This window comes from Passer domesticus, chromosome 5, assembly GCF_036417665.1.
Source record: "Passer domesticus isolate bPasDom1 chromosome 5, bPasDom1.hap1, whole genome shotgun sequence".
Classification (NCBI taxonomy): Eukaryota; Metazoa; Chordata; class Aves; order Passeriformes; family Passeridae; genus Passer; species Passer domesticus.
In genome coordinates, this window is record NC_087478.1 from 33,630,322 (window position 1) to 33,638,624 (window position 8,303).

General features: G+C 42.3%; 1 long non-coding RNA gene across 1 annotated transcript; it reads left to right on the forward strand.

The window, feature by feature from the left end:
• Nucleotides 1-264: 264 nt before the first annotated feature.
• Nucleotides 265-5,295, forward strand: LOC135300238 (uncharacterized). Its single transcript, XR_010362110.1, has 4 exons — nt 265-625; nt 1,273-1,408; nt 4,936-5,134; nt 5,234-5,295. It is a non-coding gene; the product is annotated as an uncharacterized LOC135300238 (long non-coding RNA).
• The last annotated feature ends 3,008 nt before the right edge of the window (nt 5,296-8,303 follow it).

Here is an 8,303-nt window from a genome sequence, read left to right on the forward strand (position 1 = left end):
CTTCTCAACCAGACCACGGCACTGAGTGCCACATCCAGTCTTCCCTTAAACACCTCCAGGCATGATGACTCCACCACCGCCCTGGACAGCACATTCCAATGCCCAGTCACCCTTTCTGTGAAGAATTTCTTCCTGATGTCCAATCTAAACTTCTTCTGGTGTGGCTTAAGACTGTGTCCTCTTGTTCTGTTGTTGGTTGCCTGGGAGAAGAGACCAACTCCCACCTGGACACAACCTCAAGTCAGGTGGTTGTAGAGAGTGGTAAGATCTCCCCTGACCCTCCTGTTCTTCAGGCTAAACAACCCCAGCTCCCTCAGAGGCTCCTCACAGGACATGTGCTCCAGCCTTGGAGCCTCAAGGCTTGTTTCACCAGCCTTGTTGTCCTTTGGACATGCTCCAGCATCTCAACATGCTTTAAATGTCCTTTAGTGTTATTCTGAAAGAATTCTGCATTCTTCTCAAATGCCATATTACTATTATTATTTTGTTTCTAGAAATGCTCATAAAAGCCATGTGTTCTTTCAGGAAGGGGAATGGTTATCTTACTGGTTTTCAACATCATTGCCATCATCAAAACAATGCTCTGTATTACTGTGTCAGGATAATCTTCAAAAGCATGAAGTCAGTAAGTTCTACAAAATATTTTGTACAAAGAGTTAAGTTTGTAGATGAATTAACTGTAACGAAAAAAGCAACACCAGAAAAAGTAACACAATCTGATCATCTTTCCTGACTCTTGCTCAGACTACTTCATATATATGTCCTAATGACAAATCTTTAAAATTAAACATGGATTTGCTTTTAGCTAAGGACTAAGTATGACAATACAATCTATTGGAATGCAATTTTCTTTACATTGTTTTCATTCTGGAACTATATTCTGGACTATGGGGCTTTCCAATTTAATGTACAAATATTTTTTTTTGTGTCCAGGCAGGAGTCAAACAAATATGTATATGTATCATAATACTCATTTTACTTTTGGGAGTACACATAAGTGTTGCTAGATGTGAAATATTTAGAGCATGTAGGGCTGAAAAATGGGTTTATATCACCCAGCTTTATCACAGCTTTGTCCTTTGCATGACTCAAGGACTTATTCTGCTATGAAAATTACATGCATATTCTTGGACAAACCTTTGGTTTCCCTTTCTTTGTTTTGTTTGCTTTCACAGACATAGTCTCCATGATGGTGATAAAAATTAAGCCTCTGTAGAGTTTTCCCAGCAAGAATATTGAGATACTTTCCCATTCTTCTCTTGTTCGTCTTAGAGGACTCGAGGAAGATTTGGTTTGGTTCTGGTTGCCAGTGACATGTGCATAGCAGATGCCAGAAAGACGTTCAAGAGACACAAACACTGTCATGCAGGAGCTACCAGTAGTGACAACTGCATGGGATTTAGAGAAGGTATTCAGTAATTTCTCCTGTTCTTCTCACGTGAGTTTGTGAAAATGGACCAAAATGTTGGTTTCCACTGCTCCAACCAGTGACCAATGTAAAGGGGTAAAGCTTTTTTTCTGTGAGTCAAATTGTCTGCAGCACATGCTAGTGCTTAGAATCATGGCATCACAGCCAGATCATTTCAGTATGGAGTGTGTTGCAAGGAGAAGTTTCTGTCACCCATTCAGAAAGATCAAAAGACTTCAAGATGTGCAAGTGTTTCAGAGTAATTGGTTTAATGTCAAGCCTTGGTATGAGATTGGGTTTGTATTTTGTCTATCTGAAGTAACACAGAAATGAAGATTTACCTAGCTTATAGCGTTAAGAATTTCATTCAAAGTAATTTACTGAATGACTAGTACCAGAATTAGTTTCCTTCAGGCACTCTTGTTGCACTGAAAAAGGAGGTGCTGTCTTCACTTCACCAGTGGTAGGATCCATACCCTATTGTCTAGCTTGGATAAACTTCCTTATCCTATGTAGGGCATTCAACTTTGAGTGCCTTTAAAAATGGAAGTATTGTGACAATATACTGTGACACCCCTAGGTGTGTCAGAGTTTCCTCTGGATTTTCACTCTGAGCAACCTGCTTTCCTCCTCTCCCACCCACAGACCATCAGAGCATTCTTCAGTCTTCCTCTTCCCACGTTTCCCTGTCTTCTTCTGGCTCCCCAAAGCCATCTCCACCTGCTGCCCACCCAGCACCTTGCCAGTAGCAGAAGCCGAGGAAGCTGCAGCTGGTTTGGCTCAATGTTTTTGCTCCCCTTTTGTGTCCTCCAGGCTGCACTCAGGCTCTGCCCCTAATGAAGCACTGCGTTGCCTTGCACTCTGTTCAGTGCCATTAATTAGTGACATTTAAGAGAGTGTGGTCCTTTTTCTGGTGATTAAAGAGACAGAAGTTGAAGGGTGGCCAGTAAGATCCCCACTGGTCGGTGCCAATACCCCAGTGAGACCCCTGGTAATGCCATTACATCCTTAGTGGATTCCCTTCGAGTCAGCCATGAATGCATAAGGATAAAGCCAGGATTCGGTTCCCCATTCAGTCCAGCTCTAGAAATGCAGCTGAAGGCTTTCTTGGTGGGGGGTAGATGTTGGATTCAAGCACCAGCAGGTCTTGAAACCACAAAAGGTGCTCAGTCTTGCAGGTACCTTCTGTGCATTTGTGAAAGTCAGGCTCCTGTGGTGGAATGTGGAAGGTATTTTGAGGGATGATGTAAGGAGTATGTGAGCTTGTGAAGAGACAATTGCCTGCTTATGCACGTGTACTGTTTTCACTGCCTCCAGCTTTCATCCGTGTTGTACTTAGGTGAGGATGAGGAGAAGGCAAAATCAAGGCTCTTCATGTTGATTATGCCAAGGCAGTGATTGCTCCAGCATTACTGATGCGATGGGGCAGTGGCAGCAGGAGGGATGGGAGTTAACTGCTCCTGCCTGGTTTCCTGCCTCTTAGGATAAATCTACAGCTTAGCTTTTTCTGCAGCCTTTGTCATGCTGACATTGATGTCAGTCTGTGCTGACTTGTTTTTTCACTGTGAACCAAACAGCACTTGATGTGCATATTGTCATTTTCAGAGCCCATAAGATCCTCTCAGGTTCCTCAGGTGTTTGGGAGAAAGGAGCTATTCAGCAGCAGCTTTAATTCATGACACCTTGGGGAGTCAGGGATGGTCCTCAATAAGGGCAAGCAGCTAATCCCAAGCCTAGTACTAACCTCTGTCTAGGATGGTCTGGTTATTGGCAATGTGGAGCATGGGAATAATTTAAGAAATAAATTTACCTCCCTGAGAAAGGAACAGTTCCTGAAGTTACTGTCAAACTGCATGTCTACAAGGGAGCCCAGCTGGATCTTTAGGGCTGTAGACTTTTACCCCCACATGCAGGTGGAGTTGGTTATCCAGAGGAAAAGGCAATGATGTGCAAAAGTTTCAAAGGCTTCAGCTGTTGTTATTTTTTCCTACCTGGGGTCAATTCCCTTAGAAGTGAGACTTCCTAGATAAATGAGCCTAGGAGACACAGGAATTTCTGCCAGTACAGAGAGGCTGGGTAATCAGTCACATTAATTTGGGCTAAGTGAAGCATGAATGAGGCCTTTACTATTCATTCAATGTTAATCATATTGTTAGCTAGAATAACAAAACTGACTCTGTAGAAATCCAGTCTAATTTCCTTTTGTTGTAAAGTTAATCCAACCATGTTGTTATTGCATAGAAGTTCCGTCTTCCTGAAAGATCTTTGACATTGCCTTAACATCTCTTTCACAAGCTTAATTCTCCCAATTGAATATTGTTTTGGTATTTACTAGAGAAAACCACTCCACATACTTTGTGAAAATAAACTTTTAATCATTTGTATACCCTTGAAAAGGGAGACCATCAAACATGCATCCAGGAAGAGTATGATAACTCTGAAATAATAAGGAATAATCAGGTGAGAAATCATAATATAAATAGGGACATCGACATTTTCCAATAAATAGGGACATAGACATTTTCCAAAAACAATTTCCAAAAAGTAAAATCACATGATAAATATTAAATTAAAAAAATTAAATCTCCCTCCAGAGACAAGACAGACAACTATGTGTTTATACTCACTTCAGGGGTGAGAGAAAATAAGGCTTGAAAAAGATGTCTTAATCAATGTTATTTAATCTGTATTTTGACTCAATTAATAATTAGATCATATGTATTGCCCAAGCTTTGGCTAATGATGGTTATTCCTTAATATGTTCTTAAAATACACATGGAAGAGAAATGGTTTAGGTCAGTTAATCGAAACAATCCCAACCTTGACTTTTGATGATGACATAATCAAATAACTTAAAAAATACAATTAAATCCTATTTTCAAGTCTGACTGTTGATCTTGTCTTGTGCCCTCTGCTTAAAATATTGCCTCCAGATATTCTTGTATACTTTATAAACAAAAGCACAAAAAATATGTATTCACAGGCACAAACTAAACTGGCAGGCAATGCATCTGACTTTCAGCCAACTGCACTTGTGTGGTGCTTGTTCTTAGTGATTTAGTGCTATTTCTTTTGTTTCAAATTCATAAAATGTTGATTTCCATCACAGAAGCAATGAGGTCATGTTCAACTGCTTGCTCAGATCAGTGTAGAGAATGCTACTGAGACATCCCAAGGGGCAGTATAACCACCTTCTCCAATACTCATCTTCACCAAGTCCACCTAGATGTACTTAAGCTGAGTTTAGAGTGCTGGCTCTGCCCTTTCCACCTGGCACTCCCCTCTGTGTGGGTGTCAGTAGCTGCACTATGGCACTGAGAGACACATTGGGTGCAGGCTGAGAACACTCTGAGACCTGACACATCAAATGAGTGGGCTGAGGCTAATGCCTGGCCAGACCCATAAGCTGATCTGACACCCTGTGTGGCAGCAGCACCCCCAGCCCTGCCTGCGAGAGACTATGGGAACATGGCATGGGCATGACTGGGGTGCCAAGCCCACACTGAAAGTCCACACTTTCCTCTTAGGCAGAAAGCAGCACCAAGAAAGGACACCCCAGATTCCACCACCTTTGGAAACCAGGGAGGATGTACCACATCTTAGCTCACGGCAGTTCTGAAGACTCATTAGCTGGAGGTTCTGGCTGTTGGCAGTGCAAAGAGGTTGCCTCTGCCTGCAGGTACCAAGGTGGAATCATAAATTGCCACTGGAGAAGCATTTTCCCTGGTATTTTTTCTCTCTTGGCTTTGTGTGTCATAAAATAATTAACAGATGTCTGTGAGAGATTCTCAGTAATGGGTTGTTGTCACTGTTTTGTGGATGTAGGAGCTGCCTTCCAGGATAATCCCAGGCCCACACCTAGGTCAGTGTCCTATGTTCCATACTGGGCAATGTTGCTGGGAAAAATGCCCATAAACATTGTAATAACATGTTGCCCATATGCCTATGTGTGCCCCTTGGCCTATGTGTGTACCAATAAACCTGATTACCAATAAACCTTTTATCTTTTTCTCCAGTGTTGAGGAAAATGAGAACATTGTTGTAGGCCGCATTTGAGGGAAACTGTCCTGAGGACTGTCTAATGCTCCTGAGGTTTCTGAGTGCTACAAAAATATGACATATTTATAAGCACATTTCAGTTGTAATGCTAACCAACTGAGGCTGACATCCAGCATTTTGTTAGGGAAGACTTTCAATCCTACAGTGCTTTTTAAAGTTGTTTTCCTGCATGCATCTATTACTAGGATTATTGTCTGCTACATGGTCCCCAGTACTCCCAGTACTGGGATTTTCACGTGTGGGCAGGGGGGGTCTCTCCAATTTCTGACTGGGTGGGCAGGGAGTCTTTGCACCCTCATCTTCAGGAGCTCCTGGTGAGACTGCAGCTCCAGCCCTGTGAATGGGAGGGGTGTGAGGTGAGCCTGGAGATCTCCAGCCCAGCAGCTCAGCCATGAGCCCCCCCAGCCACCTCTAATTGTCCATCAGGTGCTTTAGCTGCAAAGGTAAGTACGAGGTCAGATGGTTTCCAGATCTTGACTGTTGGATTTATGGCTCAGGTGTTGCATTTCTTATTGTTAGCTGGTATGACATTTGCCTGCTTCTGTTCCAGAAGTATTTTAATTTGCTGTTTCAAAGTCCCGTAAATGACAGTTTTAGTTGCCATATCCTTTTCCTGGCCATGACATCTTATTTCTCCTCTTCCCTTTGATTTCAGAATTTTTTTTTAATGGAGCTTTTTGACTTTGCCCCTCAGTGTATAGAGTATAATGGCCCATTGGGAATTATTTTTCTGCCGCAGAGGCTGGGAGATCATTGTTCACCTCTGGAGAGGCTGTGGCTGGGTGAAGGCCAGTAGACATGACCAGCACCTTTTCACACTATCCTGGAGCAGTTTGATGTGACAGAGGTAGCCTCCTTTGCCCCTGAGGATAAATCTGGCTTCTTCTAACTCATTCTCATTTTGCAAGAAGCTGGGGACAGAAACTCATCAATAAATGTTGTTATGAAAATGTAGTTTGGGCTTTGGCTATTTTGTTTAACAGAGTTGTTAACAGATAGAATCAAATGTCCAAAGTTCTTTTAGTTTTGACTGAATGGTATAATGTTAATTAATTGCCATTGACTTTTGCAAACAATATTGGAGAACAGAAATTATGAAACATAAAATTAGTTGCAAAATTTTCAATCTTCAAAATTATTTGTTTTAATCATGCATCTTTTAATTAATCTACAAAGCAATTAATTAATTGCTTTGTATTTAAACTTGTATTGTGATTGCTAAATTCTTGTTAAATAACAATATGTTATTTTAGATAGAAGAAGGGAAGACAGTCTGCTCTGATAATGTCTTACTTCAAGCATAGATTTCTGCACCCCTGCCAGTGCTAGCCCCATCTGACGTCAATAATATTTTCTGTAGGGAGAAAGAAGCTTCTCACTGAGATGTAATAAAGCAGTAAATTAGCATTTGTCACGTGAACAATGAAAACTCTGGAGCTCTTGGCTGGTGTGAGCAGTGACACGGCCCCAAGCTGAGGGCAGAGGATGTGCAGGGCTCCACCAGCCCTGCCCGGGGCAGATCCTTGGGCTGTGAGTGTGAGATGGGAGCCCTCCTGTGCCCACCCTGCCAGGGTGCCCTGCTCTTCTTCCAGGGCTGTGACCAGGGTGTGCTCAGCACTGAGGAGCATGGCAAACCCATGGCTGATCCAATGTGGGTGCAAAAGCAGTGGAATTGGATGCTGTACCCCACTGGTTCTTGGTACATGTCCTTCAACAGGTCTTCTTGGGCAAGTTAACTTTTAGGTTTTCATTGACCAAGAAGAATATGAAAGGAACATAGTGGCTGATACATTAAAAACAGGAACAGAGAAATTAGTTGTATCATTAAGGAGGGTTTCAGGTGATACAGGGATGCCCAGCAAGCAGGATTTTGGAGAGGTAGAGCATGAAAGGCAGTGAATGAACCATCCTCTGCATAGGTTAGGAGCAAAGGTCACTGCCTCTTAGTTTTCCCCCACAGCTGTCACAAAGGGACAGGGTATCATGGATGTTATTCTGTGTTATTCAACAGAGCCAAGGAAGCCTCTTGCAAAAGCTGGTATTGTAGATGTTCCCTATTTTGGTAGAGAGATCAGGAATGAGCAAAGAGATTTTTTTCATGTTCTGAAAGTCACAGCCTTTCCCATAAGATGTGGAAACATGAAGATGAGTCGGTTTGCAGGAGCTGATGCTGCACTTGTGTCTCTGTGAGGCGTGTTTGAATAACGGAGCACAGCTTCCAGCACTGTCATTTCAGCACTTTGCCTGCTTCAAACACAATGACAGGTGTTGTTTTGAATTAGTGGCAAAGTAGTCATCATCAAAATTACACTTGCAGTATGATGAGCTTTAGCATTTACCAAGAGCTATGTATCTTTGGTATGTTTATCAGTATTTAATCTGCAAGACTGGATTGCCTCAGCAGAAAAGTTGACATTGAACTGCTTTCTGGATTCTCTCAAGCACCGTAAAACGCAATTATCTCTACTCAAGCATTCTGTGGATAAACTAGAAAATTAATTACTCTCAAACACTATCCTTACAATCTTGTGAAAGCACTGAAACAGCTCCTGTAACCTAAAAATTCCAGTGAGAACAATTTTTCTTATTCTACATAGTTACTTGAGGCCCATGCTCTATGTTGTTTAGTTGAGCTTCACCTCAGTGGTATTCAGATTAAAACCAAAGAATTGATCGGAGTGTTTTTTCTGTCAGCTTTGCCCTCAGCCAGCTGGGCAGGATTTTTTTTCCCATGAGGCTGCTGAGGCTCTGTCACACAGAGCCAATGCTTGGAGCCTTGAAGTGAGTCCAGTCTCTCAGTGGTCACCCTGTTTGCACATCTCCAAGGGGATGAGCT